This window comes from Centruroides sculpturatus, unplaced genomic scaffold (assembly GCF_000671375.1).
Source record: "Centruroides sculpturatus isolate CEXI.00-Female unplaced genomic scaffold, Cexi_2.0 scaffold20, whole genome shotgun sequence".
Taxonomy (NCBI): Eukaryota; Metazoa; Arthropoda; class Arachnida; order Scorpiones; family Buthidae; genus Centruroides; species Centruroides sculpturatus.
In genome coordinates, this window is record NW_019384333.1 from 1331479 (window position 1) to 1352938 (window position 21460).

A 21460-nucleotide genomic window follows, 5' to 3' on the forward strand; every position below is an offset into this window, starting at 1 on the left:
AACATGGTAAAAATGAACTAAGTTGTGTCTATATATATATATATAGGGGGTGCAAAAGTAGGTATACAGTTGAGAATCTGAAAAGTAATAATGAACACCAAACATTTGTATCATTTTTATTATCTTTTATTAGTTCATATTCCTTATTTGTGATTTAATTTGTACATAAAAATAAATGTTTTTCTCCCTATTTTCTCCATAATAACTGTATACCTACTTTTGCCCCCTGTATATTATATACATGTACAGTACTGTACCCCTCATATAACATGGTTGTTACATTCCGAAAAATTATCTTGTTATGCAAATCTGTGCTATATTAAACAGAGGATGCAAAACATGGTGTTAGGTTCCAAAAGTTAGCCAAAGTATACTATTCTGTTTTATTACAAAGAGATTACTAAGAGATTTGTTTATTAAAGTAAACAATAATTAATTAACAATCACAATTAAAAGTACTGTATCATGCATTAATATTAATTTTAGTTAAACCAGGGCATTTTCTTTTTACAAAGTATTGTTGTCATCTCAGCTATTTGTTGATCTTGATCAGAAGTATTGGCAACAGCTTCATATTTTTTATTTTTATCATAAAAGATTTTTATGGATGACAAAATAAAAATATGTTATTAATCAAAAATTTGTTCTTGCAGGTTACATTTGTTCGGTCAAGTACCAAGCAAATTTTTTTCTGGAATTTGTGTTTGAATACCAAATTGTTTGAGTACTGAGATACCACCATATTTCGTTCATTATTTTTACAAATGAAGTTATCGTTCATAGGTATGTAATAACTACTGTTAAAAAAAAGGTTTAATAACACTTGTCTAAAATTGTTAAATGAACTTTACTAATATAAAGATTAATCTATGAAAAGAAAACACAGTGACAGTCTTAAGGGCTAAAGTCTGAAAGCAATGACAAGGACACCTGATTGATAGGAAAGTAGTGCAATTATTTTCTTCCTTGTCCTATCAGTTTTCATTAAAGCAAACCTGATGAAAAGCACAAAATAATTTGAAAATTTCAATATTCTAAAATCTATGGACAAATTTGAGACAACATGTATACTTATTTCAATAAAAACAGTCAAATAATGAAGTTTACACTTAAAAATTGTGAAATTTTGTATGGAGGATTTCCAAAACTTCTGTATTGTAGAAGTATTGTATTTTATGAGGGATACCTGTATACACACTAAAATAGTAACATCAATTTCTTAATGTAAATACAATGATGGTAAAGATATTGATAAATTTTACTTGAAAATTTAATTAATTTAATTTATACACCAACCAAAGCTGAATATTATAGAGCTAGAAATGGCTATAATATTCGGCTTTGGTTGGTGTATAGCTTTGAACGTATCGGGTGTAGTGATGATGTTTGATAATTTAATTTAATTAATTTAAAAATTATATTGTATTTAGATATTTACAATAAAAATGAACTTGAATGGTTTTATTTAAAAAAATATAAAATACGGTCAGGAAACAATAATATAAATTATCAAAAGTCTAATATCTTTCAGATGAGCAAAGTATAAAATAACTTAATTTCCTGAATTTAGCAAAAATTCATAACCATATTCAATATTTATGTATATCTTTTTTTGTGTGTAAAATTTTTAAGCTGGGTTTATATGCAATTTGTGATTGTAAGAATGGAAATTTTTTATTTAAACTGAGTACATTTAGAGTAAATTTGTAAAATTTATGAGAGAATATCTGATTGGACTTGCTTTGTTGAAATTTAAGAAAGCCTATCAAGAATATATTCATTGACAAAAACGTTTTGTACTAAGAAGGAGGCATTGAAATTGAATGAAGCTTTATTAATGCAAATGTAATGATGCTAAGGAATTATAAATAATAGCAAAGGGACAAATTCCTGTGGAACAACAATACAATTTAAAGAAACCTTTAGTATCTTTTAGGAATTCCTCTCACCTGGATACATATGCATATATATAGGCATTGTATACTATCTTGCAACAGATTTTTCCCATATATGTTGCAATTGCTGCTCCAGATCTATGGGTGTTATCATGCTGAGAGATGAACAAAGTTGATATTTCATCTGGTTTCACAAATGTTCAATGGATGAGAAATCTAGGAATCAGTCCAAGGAAGTATGGCAGTGTGTTGGAGACATATCTGGAAAACCCTAATAGCGTGCAACTGAACATTATCTTGTTGGAAAATGGCTGTTTGCAGAATTGCCATGAAAAGCAACACACAAGGCTGCAGTGGTATGCAGGATTTCCTAAACATATAATTGTACTTTCAATGTATTTTGGACCATTACTAGGAGTAATTGACTGTCACAAGCGATGGCTTCCCAAACAGAACCAGGACACAGAACCAGGCTAAATGCTATATATTGCTAGTCCATGCTTCTCTGTCATCTCACCACTGTAAACAAAACCAATGATGTTGTGTTGCTAATGGCAGGATGCACAGTTGCTGCCATGCATGAAAATTTGCCATGTCTTTACCTTAATACTTATAGAATACATGCCTTGGGTTGTCCTTCCATTTCCATTCACAACTCTTATTATGTCTGATATAATATAATAGTTCTCCTTAATTATGAATTAAGCTTCTGAAGTTACTTAGTGTTGTTATCCTGTGAATATAATACTGTTACATCAGTTATATTTGCAATATAAAATTTATTTAGAATATATTTTTAAAGATTTTCATTTGACATTATCCTATGTATATTTTTGATTCTTATTTACTTTGTTTAGATATGTTGCTCTTTCTTGGTGCATGTCCCTAATGTAATTTCCATCTTTTCACTACTTTACTGATATCATGCTAAGCATGTTATTTTATTAAAATATTTTCTATTTCTAGTCTTGTTACTAACTTTCTGAATTCAGAAAGTTAGTAATAACAAATTATTCAAAGTGAAATCACCACAAGAGGCTTTATTTGGAAAAAATTGAAAAAATATTCTTTAAAATTTTTAAGTTTTGCAATTCCATCCTAATATAAGTCCAAAATGCATATGTGGAAACAATAAAAGAAGTGTCTAACCTGAAAGCTGTAATGATAGTCTACCGAAGTTAATGTCAGATTAAAGAGACATACATACATAGATCATAATAACAGCTACCAAAAGTGATATTTAGAAGAATATTGGAAACAAATGGATCGAGAAACAGGTTAGTCATTCTTATGAAGAAAATAGAAATATTAGAACATGACATAAATTATTTTAAGTGCTTTTTAAGGGAAGAGTATACGCCAAACACTTAAAAGTTAAAAAAAACAATAAGAAATATAATACCAAAACATATGATTTGGAAAATTGAAAGAAAAATAATAAAGTTGGTGATAAGAAGTAAAATTAAAAAATGGAGCATGACATAAACTATTTTAAGTGCTTTTTAAGGGAAGAGTATACGCCAAACACTTTGAAGTTAAAAAGGACTATATGAAATATAATACCAAAACATATGATTAGATAAGTGTAACAATTTTCAATATTTTACTGAAGAGGTGCTTAGCATTTATATAAGCCCGAAAAGCATATGTGAAAACAATAAAAGAAGTGTCTAATTTTAAAGCTGTAATGATAGTCTACCGAACTTAATTTCGGATTAAAGAAAGATACATTCATAAAATTAAATTTCATTTAAGCTTAATTTCGTACAGACTAAAAATTTTGTTATTTTAAAATGTATCAAGGAAAGTTATTACTCACCTTATCGACACTCGATAAGTAAACTAAATACATGAAAATTGAAAGAAAAATGAACATGATACAAACTTCAATTACGATTGTTTCGTTCTTGTCCGATTTGGAATTTCTCAAAATACTTTTTCCTAAAGATATTTCGATACAGATTACCAAAGTTAAAACAAAAACGGTTTGTCGATTCTGAATGAAATTGCAGAATTCCAAAATGTCTTTCAAATTTTGTACGCATTTCCATATACGTTTTAAAGGAAGGATTGTTCTTTGTGTACAATATTCGTGTAAACACGAAAGTTGCATTTTTATCAGTTCGCACATCGATATAAGGAGAAACATACAAGAAGCTTACACCGAACAAACATAAAATGTATTTAAGCTGAATGTGAGTAAACAAAAACTATCGGTAAGACTCCATTTGTTTTCATTCGATGATAAGTAAAGTACGCCGTGTATATACGGGTTGATCACATTATTTCCCAAAATCAAAATTGTCCAAATCGTAATAAGTGTTTGTTGAATTTTTAAAAGTTTCGATAATTGAGTGTATCTGAAGAACGAATCATTGATTAAGTCTCTTAGAACAAACCCGTACGTTGAGAATTTTTTTCTATAATCTTCAGAATTCCACATTCGTAGAAACTGCCAGTTAACTATATTAATTACAAATTGCATAAATCTCATGCTGCTAGCGTGTTGTTTAAAACACGCAGAGAAATCACAAAGAACCAATGCAATACGTTCATCTCCGGTGTAGAAACTTACGAAATAAGTAATGGCTTTAACGAAAAATAATATTTTCACCATAAAAACGTAGACAGATATAAATTTACTTTTTTTTCTTTTTGAAAAAGAAAGATCACAACCAGAAATTTTTAACATCAACAATAAAGGAGAGAATATGACGTCTGGTAAGATTTGCTCCTCGTCCATTTTCGTGTTTGTTCTTCGATCTCTTTTGAAAGGAATATACGTTTAGGAAATAAAATCGATGAAATACATTAGCCTGTAAGTGAAATTACTTCCACGTAAGAGGAAGAAGTACATAAACAATAAATGCAGGAAAGAATCGATCAACTTTTTAACAATTACAAATATGTATTACCATAGAAACTAATGGATTTTTAAAAATATCCATTAGTTTCNAGCATACCGAGCGATTTGTTTGTAGGTGCTATGAAGGATCTTGTTGTAAGTAATAGGAACGAAGGGCTGGTTATTCCGAAGTGCCGTACTCCTAGGTTGTTGGTGGCGTGCTATAAGTGTTTTAATTAGGCGCGTAGGGTAACCATGTAGTCTAGCCACATTCGAAATAGATTCCAATTCCATTTTTCTATCTTCCGCGCTTGAACAATGGGTGAAAGCTCTTCTTACTAGGGTCTTAAAAGCGGAGATCTTGTAACCAACCGGATCATGTGATTGAGCATGTATAAAAAGAGGCGCATACGAGCTCTTACGGTATACTTTAGTTGTTATTCGACCCTGTTGCAAGCTAATGTCAATATCAAGAAAATGCACGTTGGTGGAGCTCTGCTGTTCAGCCCTCAACGAGAGGCCATAAGCGTTACTATTGAAAGTTTCAGTGAATGCCGCCAAGTCCGGTTTTCTCTTCCAAACAATGAATACGTCATCCACGTATCTAGCGTATAATATAATGTCATCGTTAAAGTCAGGTAAGACTTGTTGTTCGAGGCGCCTGACCACCAATTCACATAATGTTCCTGATATGGGGCTACCCATAGGCACCCCTCTAGACTGCAGGAAAGTATCTCCCTCAAATACGAAAAAAGATGAGTGACATACGAGATGTGACAACTCTAAGATGTCAGATAGATGTTCAGAAGAGTCTCTGATATTTCGAATGAGATTTTTTTGAAATCTTGGAATCGAACCTGAGGATGACCGGTGAAGACGGTAGAAAACGTTCGTTTTTAAATTGAATTTTGCTGGTATATTGGTAATTTTGTGGTTAGGTTCTTAATTCTCACACCAGTATGATGAATGATTGAAAAGAAAACTGTGTGTGTCTGGTGGAGTACAGCTGGAATTTTTCACTATGCACTTCTCCCTGACCAGCAATTACTATGGATTTATACTTTGCACAGTTGCAACATGTTCAAGATGAAATGCTGCAAAAACAACCTACACTTGTTAATCACGAAAGCATTCCTTCAGGACAACATGCAACCTCACACAATATGAGTGACCCAGAATAAGCTTCAGAGCCTTGGTTGGGAAATTCTGTCCTACCCTTCATGTTCACCAGACACTATTATCTTTTCTGGTGCTGGACAATCATATGCACAACCAACAGTTTCAAAACCGAGCAGTGCCAGAAATAGATTTGAAGGATTTCTTTGCTTCTAAAGATTGGGACTTTTCTTGGAGTGGTATTTACAAACTTGTATCTTGTCAAGGAGCTTAATTTAATGAAAAACAAATATTTTCATTCACTTTTTTACATGTTTTAATTTTAACCTCAAAAATTGTACAAACTTTTTTGGTCTCCTGATATCAGGCAGTGTAATCCAATGAGTTAAATTCCCCCAAATGTAATGGTGTAAGGAACTTTATCTTTTTATGGTGTTGGAAGCATTTGTTTTCTTAAAAGAATCATAAATGCCACTGCTTACATAGAAGTATTAGCTGACCATATAATCCCAACTGTGCAATTGTACTAAGACTAAAAAGAAAAAAATTTTTAACTTTATTTATCAACAAGATGAACCTCCATACTGTAAAGCTATAATAAATAAGAACTGGTTTGGAGAGTAGTCTTGTGTTATGTTAAAATGTCTGGGAAACAATCTTGACTTAAACCTCATTGAATAAATCTAGAGTAGGATGAATAAAAAAGATGTGAGAGGGAAGTCAGATGCTGTGGCAATGTTGAAAACTGCAGTCAAAAATGTTTTGATGAGCATTTCATAAGAAGAGTGTAATAATCTGATAGAATCAATGCCACATCATGTGGCAGCAGTAATTAAATCTTAAGGGGGCTGGTTTAAATATTGAAGTGTAATTTTGTTTTATTTACTATAAGTTTTTAAAAATTTCCATATTTTTGTCTTGCATATGAACTTTGTTTTCAAGCTATTTTTTTTAATTTATAAATAACTTAATCATTACTTTTGGTCTTTAATTGTATAAATAACTTTTTATGCTATTAGATACTTTATAATACTATTAAGTTATCATGAGCATGTGATTGGAAAGATGAAAGTTTCCATAATTTTATCAGAGATTATATTATACTGAATTTTTTTAAATACTGTAAAATCCTTTAATGATACTTTCAATGATGGATTATTAAATGATACATTTGTCAAAACTTCTTGATCTGTCAAATCACTTAATAAAAAGAGGTTAATTAAACACATTGATCATACACTTGCATCTGGAAATGGTCACTTAAGATGAAAAGTAAATCTAAGAGAAATTAATGTGATCTGATAGAAATTAGTACTGAAATTCATAATCAATTTTTTCATCCTCTTTAATGAATCCTCTTTAATTGAGAGAAGATAAGAATGTAACATGAACAGTTACTAAAATGATTATAATGTTTTTACTAACCATATTATTTTTAACTTCTTTGTTTACCACATTAACAATTGAAAACCTTTCACATAATTTTTTTTTGTCTATTTCAGTACCTCAAAATGAGATTCTAATTTTTTATGTTTTAGGAAATAATGGAAAAACAAGAAAAACAATTTGATTATTTCTCACAATGAAATGTAATATAAATGACAAGGCTTTCTTTACATCTGTTTAATTCTCTTTTTTCATTTGCATTTCTTTTTTCATTTTCAAGAAAAACAATCTTATGGTAATCATTTGAAAGAAATTTGCACAAAATTTTTAATTTCACATAAACAAAGAAAGAATAAGAAGATTAAAATTTTTCTATTGTTCATGTAAACTCATTTCTTTGTGCTTTTCTATTGTTAAATATGAACAAAAATTTTTTTAAAAAAAACGTTAATTTTATAATGTACATTTATCAGATATTCTTATTCAGTTTTATTTTAATAAAAAATTTTGTATTCAACTTCTTAATGCATCAACTCAAATCTGAGAATGGATTACAGTTGTAATCCATTTACATACGATATCTATCTGGACAGATCTGGGACTATTGTTCTAAGAAATCAAAAGTAAAAGATTTTTAATCATGTTCTGCATAGTCATCCCCATCTTGATGCACCATTGACAATGTTCATACAACTACTGAAAGCTGCTTGAAAATTATTTTGTAATCCTCTTCAATTTTTTGCATCACAATGGCTTGAAAGTTTTCTAAAATAGACATACCATTTACTCTTCAAGTGTATCTTGAACCATGAAAAGAGGAAAAAGTCATACAGCTTAGAGTCTGATGGATATGGTGAGTGAACAAACATAGGTACTTGTTTTCAAACTAAAAACTACTGCTCAGTTCAAGCCAAATGAGTTGGTGATTTTCATAAAGCATTAAATCATTTTTTCTTTCCATCTTTTGAGATGGATACCAAATTCCATTGCAAAGATGTTCCAGTACACCCAGGTAGAAGTGGGAAGTCACAATTGTGAATTTTGATCAAAACATGTGATGAGCATCATCATTGTTTTGGATTTGGTCCTACAAACTTTGCTTGGTCTTGGCTTACCAGTACCCAACGATTCAGAACTTTGCTTTTTTGTTGTAGGCTTATATTGGTAGCACAGGGACTCATTTATTGCCAGTAATGATAGTTTGGAGGAAAGAATCGTTCACTTTTGCCATTTCAATTAAATCATGGCAGACATTTTTTGACAAGCAAAAATCACATTTTTCTGTACTTCACTTGTAAAAGTAATAAGATTGACAACAGTTGTGAAATAAATCATGTCTAAACATGAAATTTTTAACTAAAAGCTTACACAATAATCAGGTAGATATCACTGCTTCAGTGGCGTAGCGTAGTGGGGGCGGCAAAATTACTTTTTAGGGGCGGCAAAATTTCACAATAAATAATAATAATATTGTGTAAAAATTTGAACCAATTTATTTCATATTTCCGTTGTACCTATGATTTGGACTGATGGAAATGAGCATGGAATAGTGTTACCATCTGGACAGTCCGGGAATCGACTCACCGTTCAGGTGAACTGTTAATTTTACCCGAGGATATCATGTGCACCTGTTCGTTGATCTTTTTTTTTTTTTTTTGTGTGTTTTTTTTGTACGATTCATTTGCATTCATATACACCTCCAACATCCAATAGAGCTAGATCATCTAGGTTACTTACATTACTCCCACCCAAATCTCCCTAGTCACTAGCTGTAACTGATTTAGAACTGGCATGCATTGCACATTATTCTTCACATTGCAAAATGACATACGCATGCATCAGGAACTTCTGTTCGAACAAACCTCACCTGCCCTCCAGGTCAGAGATTTTAAAAATGTGACAACACTAGCACGGAATTTTTCATTACTTATTCTATGACGAAACTGAATTTTAGTCTTTTAAATTGAGATACCTAAATAAGGGAACGGCAAAATTTTTCTTTGCCCCGGGCTGACACCCACGCTACGCCACTACACTGCTTGTCTCTCTGGTTAAAAAATCAATCCTGGAACTTTCCAGATGGACAGTGCACTACTGGAGGAGTAAGCATTTAACAATATTTACTATTAAAAAAGTATTTTCTAATAGATAAACTTATTTTTTTATCATTGATGTTTTCTCATTTCACATTTTGTCAGTACAAAAGTTTACCTTTAATTTAGTGTAATCTATGTTTTATGATAGTCCATGTGGATTTTTAAAATTGATTTCAAGGCAAAGGATATTATTATGTTTTGAATCCATTAATTTAAACATCTCATATTTAAATTTTTAATAAGATTAAAATTTAAATAAGATATCACAAGATACTCAAATATTTAAATTTTAGAGTTAAGATTGAGTTTATAGTAATATTTTTCTTGAGATGGATTTCATAAAGAAAATAATTATATATTTCTGGCTTTGTTTTTTTATACTGTTAGAAAAATTATTAGATAAACTAATAAATGGATGAAATGAAAAATGAATTATTATTTAGAGAAAAATCAAAAGTAACTTACCATTAATGCATATTTTGAAGATTGGCCAAAATGGACATAGGATTGTAATTTGATTGAATTTTCATTTTAGAATGAAAAGTTTAAAGTTTGGTGTAATAAGGGATAATGGGATTTAAGTTCTCATACAAACATGTCAATCTTTTTGAAAAATGAGATTAAGAATTCTTGGAAAATGTGTGCATTTTCTTTTAAAAAATTGTTTATTTATTAGATAAGTAGGAAATTAATTTAAATTTTACATTTTCAAACAAATCATTTAACTCAATTGTTTTATCCTTAGATCATCTGAAAAGTCCTGACAATGCTCTTTCTTTTTCTGATTTGTCTATGCTTTCTTACATATATTTTTTCTATTTGACTTTAACATACTCTTGAGAAGCTGTAACACTAACAATAAGCAACTTAATACCTTACAAACTCTTTTGAGCATAGAATTTTAATGGGACAAACTGTAGTGTACCAATCCGAATTTCCTGTTGTTGTCATTTGTTGCCACCAGTGGGTGCTGGATGTAAAGAACACATGTGGCAGTAAACCTTTTGTAGCTCTGTGTTTTCCAATGTGCAATAAAGAAGTTTGACTCGTTCGTTTTTTGTCTATTTTCTCTACCCACGAACTCAACACAAATACTTTTGGCCTTTTTAAAACCCTGAGGTAGGCCCCTTAAAGAGGTAGAAAATGTTTGTTCCATTAAAAGATTTTGCTAGAAAAGGTATGGGAGGTGTTGAGTTACTTATTGACTCTAACATATATACTATTAAAAAATGAACAGATTCAATTGATGATCTCACACAAATTCATTATAACTCTCTCTAGTTTTAGGTACAAGCAATGATTCTTGTATTAAAGTATTTAATAAATTCCCTTAAGTATTATTATGGCTAAATAGATGAATGTGGAGTTCTACTGATTTTGATACTATTATAATATTTTCTGTTATTGTTTCAATTTCCTTTTAAAGTACAATTTACTGTTTTGAAATACCCACATAAATACCCACATAAAGCACCAACAAATACAAATGAATCATTTCATAAATATTAAATACAAAATCTTTCAGTATTTGTGAATTACTAACTATCCACAGTTTAAGTTACTAATTTGTTTAATTTTGCACTGCAAATGACATAATCATCAAATCACCTAACTTTCAAACTGTAAATATATGTATATATGCCACTACTTTATATAATTCTTAATGCATCAGGTACTTCAGTTCATTATCTTCCTGTATCATTTTCCATTGTTAAATGGAATTTTTTGCAGCCAAATCAATCTTTGCTTCTGAATTGCCATGTATGGATAATTTACATTTAATGATACTATGCACATTGCAAAATGCTCCTTTGCATTCATTCATTAATTAATTAACATCCTTTCTAAACAGATGCAAAACATAATGGAAAATAAAGGCACATCAAGAAACATTCGAATTTTTCCTGTTTTTAACATAATCATGTTCACATTCTGGCCTCCATATTAAACCAAACAGATAGGAGTTTTATTTGTCAAACTTTAGAAATAATAAGACAACCTTATTCTTCCAGCACAAATTTTTTATATTATGACAAACGTTTTCAGACATATTTACTGCCTTACTTCAGGCTAACGTTTTAATACCTCATGGAACTAAATGTTCTAAAAATAGAACTTAACTGTAAGTTGTACAGAACATTGGTCTGAACTAGGGCAATAAATCTGTCTGAAGACATTTGTCATAATATTTGTGCTGGAAGAATAAGATTGCCTTATTATTTACAATTGAACAGTTTCAGTTAGAATGTTCAATTTAAATTTCCCATGTTATAAAATAAACTTAAAATAATGTGTTTTGTCTCACAATGTCATTCACATGTTAAGACCATTCATTTCTGCAACTCACTTTATCATTTTGTGTTTGCCTGTGCATCCAACATAACTTTTGCCCATGTTCTGTTACGCTTATGTTCATTATCCTTCCACATTTCTTCATTTCTATGTCATTTTTATAGTTTTACAGGCAAAGTTATGAGACTGGAATAACTCTCATTTTCCTATCAAGCTACCATATTTACTTTAAACAGTGAAATGGAAAAGTGACAACAATTGACAATTATCAGACTTTAAGCCAATGACTGATTGACATATGTTACCTGTTAAACTACAATAAGAGAGAAAGAGGATATGTTACTATTCCACTAATTTTATAAAGCTAGAAAAGAACAGACAATTTTCCAATTATATTTTCAGAATACCAATTTTGTTGTTTTATTAATGTTGGTATAGAACCCTTGGGGATGCAACTGAGCTCTGAAAGTTTTTTAGAAAGTGGTCAGTGATGTACAAATCCAAACTTGTTAATAATTTATTTTTTCTCGTTTTTCAGGTTGCATTGTTTTTCTGCATAACACCTCAATTATTGATTTGTATTCATTCAACTGCAATTAAACAAAGTTTTTCAACCAAAGTTAACAGAATTAAAAGATTGACATGCAGAATCAGAACAGAATCCAGCAATTATCAGATTATCACAAAGAATTAAAATATTTTTTCATTTTGAATATTAAAAATAATTATATTTACTTATATTTATAAAAATAATAAACAAGATAATGTATGGAAATCTTTTAAACCTTTTAAATAAGCATGCAATGCATTAAGATATTATTATTTCTTACATTAGTTATTCTCATACACAAAAAGATAATTCATGAGGGTTTGTTTGATTGGTTGAGACAATATACATTTTTACATAAACTTCATGTCATTCTCTATAATTTTTTCATTGTAAAATTTACATAAAAATTGCACTATCCAACTAATTGAAGAGACCCTACATAACTCAAAAACTGTCCACAAATAATAAAAGTCCTGATAAAAATAACAAATCTCCAGTTAAAAATTTCAATAAAGTGAAGAAAAATTATAAAAATAAAATGATAAATGATAAAATACAATCNGTATGGTTACCAATATTTTTCAGAAAAAGAATCCATTTCTATAGAATCTGAATTTGTATACATTATAATATATTATTATATTATTTGTATTATTAGTAATATATTAATTTCAGATTTATAAATTTCTTTTTACGTACTGATTACTTTTGACATTTTACGCAGACTTAAATAATTTTAGCATTACTTATGTTTTGGATCTGGCTTTTCATTATTTTCTAACAACAACTTAACATCAGCACAAGGATGTGTGATTCACTTCACAAACGTTTTTAATCTTCTTGTGCTAAACTGATTTATGATTTCAGAAGGTATTTATGTTCAATTATTGTCTGATTCTGTAGAAGATTTAATTTGGTAATAACTTAGGTGTTTGAATGAATAAAGAATTATCTCAAACCTCTTGTTTGTGTAAGAAGTTTTTTTACTGACTCATCTTTTTTATCTTTCTAGCTTGGGATTTATGACTAGTTTGTAAAATCATTTTGTTAATCAAATTTTTATCATTATTTCATGTTTTTATAATATATTATAAAATCAGAAATTTACAAATATTTTCTCACTATTATAATTCTGNTAAAACAGTACATTATTTTATAAATTCATGCAATTAAACCAAATTGTAAAACATTTATTTAAGCTTCAAACTTACCTCTTTGAAAGAGATAATCTTCACTATTGTAATATTTCCATTTTCATATTTCATCTTATTTAATAATTTGATAGATGAAATTCATTTTTGAATATTGCAAATGAATAAAAGTCATACAACTAGACTTACTGAATTTTCTATCAGATGTTTTCATTAAATTAAATGTGTGTTAAAATTAGCACTACAGTAGAGTTCCGTACAACGTGGGGGATTCGTTACACATTATTGGAAATTGCGTTATTGAAACCTGCATTATCACATGAATTAGGAAAGTTTCAATTTTGGCCTATAAGTTGAAAAAGAAACATATACTTCTGATTGACAAAATTCGAGGGTGTTGCTTGCTTTATTTGTGCATTGTACAAGACTCTACTGTATTATGTTATAAAAAGTTTTTATTTAAAAAACAAACTAACCTTGCCTTAAATACATTTTTAAAGAACTTTTTAAACTAATTTTTAATATAAATATTTTACAACTATTTGTATATACTATTTTTCAGATTTTAAATTAAAAAAGAGATGACAAAACAAGTTTTAATTTGAGTAGTTTTATTGATTTTAATGTCAATGTTTTCATTAATATAACTTTTGGAGAAGAATATTTAAAATTAAAACAATTAATGAATTTGAACAATGAGAAATATGTTATTGACATTCCACTGTTCCTGGCATGAAACTTTCCTGCATCATCAAATACATCCCTCAGATTGCAGACGGACCTCTGGCCTGAAGGATTCAACTTTCCAGATTGGGGATAGACTTCCTCAATTGACAGTTCATCAGGATCATGTTTTCTTCTTCTATAATTAGGAGAATCATTCATGTTCTCATGATTATAAAAGAACAAAGTATGATCGTGACAAACTGTCAATTGAGGAAGTCCATTCTGGAAAGTTAAATCCTTCAGACTGGAAGTCTGTTCTCAATCTGAGGGATGTGTGTGGTGAAATATGCTGTTTATAAAGTACATATTTGGTTTTTCAACTTTTAATATATAAAACGTTAAATAACAATGAACTAAATGATAAATAAAAATTCTTTGAATTTAAACTTGTTTCATTATCTCTCTCTTCTTATTTAGCAGCTGAAAGTGGTTTATATAATATACAATTAATAGTACATAGTTGCAAATAATGGTTTTCTGTAACTAATCAAAATAAATGAATATGAAAAAGAAGAAAAAGAACTAAGTTATTTATTTATGGATGGGTGTTATTTTTTCTTTCTAACAGTTTTTTCATACAATTGACTCAATAAGCTGCACTTTGTTCAGTTGTATAGGGTGCAGTCACATTCATGGCATATTTTAAAACACTCATTGAAAGTCAACAAATGCTACTTATCTATTATATTCAGTGCTAAACAGTAGTGAAGTGAGTGCCATTTACCTATCTAGTTTTGAATATGACCCCTGGTAAATGTCCTCTGTGCCACATTATACATTCTTCTAAGTGATGGTGGAAACTATCTACTATTTTTCATAGCATATCTCCAGGAAAAGTGGTGATGGCCACTTGACACACACTTTCAATTCCAAGATGATGCAAGGACACGTTTGAAGACTACTTACTTAAGGTGCCCTTGCAAAAAGAAATTAGCAGATAATAGATCTGGGATCCAGGATAGCCAAGGGATGTCACTGCCTTGAGAAATCACTTTCTGTGGAAAAGTCTGTTGTGACAAATCCATACAAATTCTTGCTGTGTGTGTTGCTGCACCATCCTGCTGAAACAACAGTATTCATATCCATGTTATGTAACCATAGTTGAGGAAGCAAGAAGTTTTGCAGCATCGTGAAATAACAATGAGTATTGACAATTACAGTTTGATCTTTGTTCTCAAAAAAATAAGGTCTGATGATTCCAAAAATAGCAACTCCACACCACACAATGGCATGTGCATTATGCAGGGGCTTGTGCTATTGCTGTGGATTTATATCACTCCATTAATGCATCTTTTGCTTAACTCAAAGTGAGTTTCATCAGACATTATCAATGATGATTCATGGATTCTGAAGAAACAGAATATTCATAGTCATGCAGAACTATTTCACAGGCATTCAAATGTTGGGCCTTAAGGTCTTGTATGACTTAATAGAGTCAGAAGTGAAGATCCTGATGTAAGAATCTCCTGAATAATCAATCTAAAATTTGTAAAGATGTAACATGTCATCACACAGATCTTCTTGGGTTTCAAGTGGATAGTTTCAATTATTGCTGGTGTTTGCATTGTTCTTTCACTATGTTCTGGTTTAGAGTTATGAGCAGATGCAGTGAATCTAAAGACCCACACTGAAATGATGCAAGCATCTAACATGTTTCCAGGATGATCCAAGTTGAAATGTCACTAGTGTAACTTTATATACTGGGTAGAAATTACATAATCATTATTTTTCAAATAAGATTTTTCTATGAAACTGCAGTCTATGTTGAACAAATTGGTAGCTCAATGATAACAGAACAATACAGTCATCTGACATATGATATGGCTAATATCACCATAATTTGCTTATCAGTACATGCTCTGAATGCAGCCACACTCTGTATTTTATTTTTTACTTTTACATAACTTCCATACTTACACAAAATGCAAAATTGCACATATTTATATGTCTGTAAATTGAAATAGTTCTGAGTGTATGTTTCTCTGATTCAGAATCTAGAATTCCAGTGAATTTATTTCATTTTTAATTTTATATCTTTTTTGTTGTATTTTTAAGAGGATCATGTTAAGACAAACTAAAAAGAAAAACAAAATATTTAATTATATACATTTGAAAATGCATACAAAGTTATTTCACTTGTTAGTGCCTCAAAGCCACGACAAAAAAATGTAAAAACAAATCTAAAGATGTTTTTAGCATAAAGTAATGAATTTACTAAATGTGAATTGGCACATAAAATTTTATAGATAGAGCTTCTTTTTAAATTTGCAGAAGCTCACAATAATCCCTGTCACACATGAAACAAGATGTTTTCAACATTCAAATTTAAATTACAGTCAGTGCTAGCTCAATGATACAGTACCTTGCACCTGAGGCAAAACCAATTTTTGTTGCTCCTGTTTCCAGAACAGTTGCCGATAGAAAAAGAGCAATTTTAATACTGGCACTCTTGTATAAAATATTTAAAAGTATATTTTTGGAACTTCACTGTATTCAGTTATTTTTAATTTTATATTTATTATCTCCTTTTGAATATTTTTGAATGCTCATTTTGCCTCTGAAGCAATTGCCTCATTCCCTAATTATCATTGAGATGACCCTGAATATAGGTCATTTTATAACTTATATCTAGAATAATTTTCAGTAAGATATAAAATTATATATGAGGATTCATTGATAGATGTTCTCCCATGGTAGCATTCTATGAAGTGTAGAATAGAAACCTGTGACCATCACCATTTACTAACCACAAGTATCTAGTCTATATGTGCACAATATCAGTTCATTGTATTACATTGTTATACACTAGTCAAGTCTACATGTGAACTCTTCCTCATTCCCCTACAAAGCAGTGATCAGTGATGGAATTTTTAGCATTGGTAGAATGAAAACGTCATGCAATTCAACAAAGTATTATGAAATCTTATGAACAATCAACGGACATATTTGCAGGGTAAGAGAAAAAAAACCATCTTTTTATCTTTTTCTCACATCGTGATAATGCAAGATTACCCTACAGAAGAAAACAGCAAAGACACTTAAAAATCTGAAGTTAGGATTATTTCATATCCTCTATAACCCAGATCTCCCACCATCAGACTTCTAGTTGAACTAGCCACTGCAATTAATTAATCAATGTACTTTTAATGGTGGATGAAATTGAATTAAACTAACTTAATATAGTTGATGGACCATCTTCAAGTGTGTGGATAAGTGAAAGTGGACTATGACAGCAGTAGTTGATGTAAAAGTCTAAGAAGATATTTCCTTAGTTTTTTTTGTATCAACCATTGCATAGTCCACCTTCCTTATTTGTTTACTCTATCTCGTATTCCTTCCAAATCATCATGACATTCCATTATTATCTGTCCAAGCCTGAAGATGGTTCATTAACCAAGTCAAAAATATTAGAGTTCCATCAACTTCACCCAGTGTTAAAGGTACATAGATTAACTTAGCAGACTTCTGATTATTCCCAAATTAAAGAAAGTGTTAAAAAGTCAACACTTCTTGAAGTTCAGGTGGCCATATGGGAGTAAATCAAGGAAAAATCAAAGTTTTCTTGTGCACTGAATACAAAAATGAATTGAACATTTGTAAAAATGTGTCATTCTAAAAAACTAAGTATGTATAATTAAAGTAAATTATTTTTACTACTATTCAAAACTGGTCAAATAATTCTCTCTCTTTCCAAACTAATTTTATACAATTGGAGATCTTATTTATCAATCAACCCTCTTATATTTAAAATATAGTATTAATACTTATATATTGTATATTATATTAAAATTTTAAGATATTTAAATTTGCATGAAACAAATATTTCTAAACTATATAAAACATAATTTGCATACTATTAAAGATTTTTAAGCAAATTTGGGAAAACTGCCCTTTGAACTGAATATTTGTTCAAGAACGCTAACTTTTATCATTATATATCTCCATAGATCAGTGGTCTTAACTAGGGTGCTGCAAAACAGTGCTGAGCAATGCCATGACACTTACATGTATTACTATAAGAAAAGTGCATTAACCGTATGTTGATAAAGATGTAGGGCTATCACTCTTAGGAAAGACTGAAAAACACTGCCATAGAAGATAAAATTAGATATAAAATATCACTATTTACATAGTAACTAAAAGAGTATTAAAGTGTAATTCCAATCTATGAGCCTACCTTGTTCCAAAACTCCTGTAAATAGGGAATAAGCTTTTCCATTACTTCTTATGATAAAAATTTGTATCTCATTCTGACATAATTTATTCAAACTGCTCATTTCTTCACAAAACACCTATTTACATGCCAACCAACGATTCAAAATAAAATAAAATGGAATTGTTGATTAGACTATTCACTGATATAAAAGGAGCTAATACAAAATGAAAGAGGCAAATTTGCTTCTTTATTTAATGGTAAATAAACAAAAGTTAATTAAGGCAATAAGTAAGCAGAAAACAAGGAAAATAGAGTAAAATGAAGTTAGTTTTAATTGGCAAAATTGTAAACACTAATAGAAAACAAGATATAATTGTTTAGGGAAGTGTGCCAGTTGCTAAAAGTCTTCATCACAGGTGAAGGATGGCATTTTTTCTGCAAATTAGAACACAGTGTGAATGAAGACCAGAATTGAAGAGTCATCTAACTGGAATATGCCAGAATTTCATTCTCACTGCACTTTGATTAAAATATTTTGTTCTCAAAAATATTGGATGGAGCTCATTGTACTGAGTATTTCCTCTTATAAAAAAGAGAAGAAATATAAAAGAAAATGGCCAATTGTATCAAATTCTCACAAAAAACAGTAACAAAGACTTCGTGTTAATGTTAAAATAAATAAATTTAAAAATATAAATAAACTTTTATTGAAGGCAAGGATTTTTTGTAAAGTAAATTTATCTTCATTCATTTTATCTCAAATATTGATAGAGATCACACTAAATATTGGATAACAATTTTACTTTATGAAAAATTTAATTCTTAACCTTATACTATTTCTGTGACTCTTACAAAATGTTTGCCAAAGATCCTTGCATTTTTTTTTGTCATTTTTCTCACATTATAATTCTTAATAAATAATTATTAAAAGTAAATCATTATTTAATTAAATTTTCTGAAGTCCTGAAATGCATTTCCTCCAATAAAACCTATATCAACAAATGCTCCTTGTGTGACATGTTACTGAGAAAAAAAGCCAATAGCTTTTAATTTTTTAAAATCCACAACAAAACCAGTAACAGAAAATTTAAGTAAATCATTATATTTAATTTTTCCATTTCATCAACATCAAGTATTTTCAGCTTATACCCAGTGAGTATTTTCATTAATTTTACGTCTTGCATTTAGTTTGAATGTACCAATTAAAATTAATTTCTTCTTTTCTAGTAGTTTACTGCTAGAAAAGAATTGAAAGAATTTTGACTTATTTCAACTGTTTCATAAGTATATTCAAATTTCTGGTGGAAACAAATTGATAAAGATTTCACTTGTATAATTATTAATTACAGTTTTTAATTGAAATTGAAAATTGTTCATTTGTCAAAAGGATAATTGATGTTATCTCCTTGATAAATAATAAACTAGTTTTTTAAAAGTTTTACTATGGCATTTCAGAAGATCTTAGAACATAAAAAAAGTTTTTGAATTCCATGCACGGAAAGCTAGTACTCTTTTTCTAGAAGTTTCTTAATCCATAAGAGAACTCCATAGTTCTGTTGTGGATTAAGAAACTGTTAGAAAAAGAGTGAAAGGTTTTGTGAAACTTATTAAAATATTTGAAAGATAAAAAGTAAATGTTAAAATTTAAACTTCTAATAATTAATATAGTAAACTTTTTAACAAATGGTATGGGTATATTATTTAGAATTCCTTTCATAAATAGAAAAATAAGTTTGTAGGTTATAGTATTTCTAAATAAATTTTTCAGCAAATATTTAATTATTGCAACAAAAATTTAAATTGTTACAGCTATAAATTAAATTTAAACAGATCTATAATATTTCTTATGTTACTATTAAATTTAGAACAACACATTAACTGTTTTTTAAACATGATTAGAAATAATTAGAATTCTAAATTCTGTATATTCTAGATCAGGGTTCTCCACTCTTTCTTAGAACGACCACTTGAGCTTTAAAAGACAAGTCTGGGGCTAAGTACGAAACATACAGTCAAAGATTAAGATTTTTTTAAATTTCTGAATATCAAATATAAGTCAATGTAAAATTTTCAACTGCTTTTTCAAAAAAATGTCATCAAAATTGGGGATAAATTTTATATTAAAATTTACCCAATAAATATTAAAATCTCCTTTAGATATTCATTGGATTGAGATGTTAGTTATTTTGTTTTTGTAAATGTTTGTTTGCAAAAGTACAGTAAAAAGAAGAAAAAATAGAAAATATCCCCCTGTACAAACTTTTTAAGACTGAAAATTCTCTGCTGACAGATTTGTGAAAACCTTCCTTCTTTAAATAAGATTTTATAAAAATCCTTTGTAGCAAGGTCTATTAATTCTGTTTGACTTTTCAAAAATTTTATATGCTTTGAACCAGTTTGATTGCTGATGATAAAATGTTTCTGTGAAGACAAGCTAAGCAGACAAGATAAGTATGCTTCAGGGGCTATAGATTGGCAATCCCCTATTCTATTGAAGATGATTGTATTCTGTATTATTGCTACTGAAGTGTGGTTCCATTATTATTAAACAAAATGCCTAAGTTAATAACTAAAAAATTTTCAATTGTTATATTAAAATTAACCATTATTAAAATTTATTACAGTATTTTCAATATTGAAATTTAAAAAATTTTTTAATTTAAAGCAAAAATTAAGAGAAAATTTTTACATTCTATTCTATTAACTCTNTAAAATTATTAATATATTAAGTTTTCCATATTAATGTTGGAAAATGTATTTGTAGTGTTTTTAATGGCTGTATTATAAAATCTTTCCAATGTTACCCACTATACACCGTGGTTTTAAAAGACCATAGGTATCGTATAAGTGTTACAATTTTTAAGTATGATAGTTTTATGTCAGTAAATATGACCTACAGTGAGGAATTTTGTCATGTTACTAATTGTGTGTTTTAATAATTTGTAGTATTGCACTGAAAAGGGATTTAACATTTATATAAGCCCGAAATGCATATGTGGAAACAATAAAAGAAGTGTCTAACCTGAAAGCTGTAATGACAGTCTACCAAATTTAATGTCAGATTAAAGAGACATACATACATACATAGATCATAATAACAGCTACCAAAAGTGATATTACCATCATTGGTAAACACCAAAGCCCAACACTCATCAAAAGAAAACTTTAAGAACCTAACCACAAAATTACCAATATACCAGCAAAATTCAATTTAAAAACGAACGTTTTCTACCGTCTTCACCGGTCA

The 21460-nt window shown here is 29.3% G+C and overlaps 1 protein-coding gene and 1 long non-coding RNA gene across 7 annotated transcripts in view; one reads left to right on the forward strand and one right to left on the reverse strand.

Annotated features, from left to right (window-relative positions):
- LOC111631113 (ankyrin-3-like) overlaps window positions 1–21460 on the reverse strand; it is a 279012-nt gene that overhangs the window by 16237 nt on the left and 241315 nt on the right. The window lies entirely within an intron of this gene.
- LOC111631154 overlaps window positions 643–21460 on the forward strand; it is a 95603-nt gene continuing 74785 nt past the window's right edge. For all 4 annotated transcript variants that reach the window (XR_002757651.1, XR_002757652.1, XR_002757653.1 and 1 more), the window contains exon 1: window positions 643–783. This is a non-coding gene — a long non-coding RNA (uncharacterized LOC111631154). The remainder of the gene's footprint in view (window positions 784–21460) is intronic.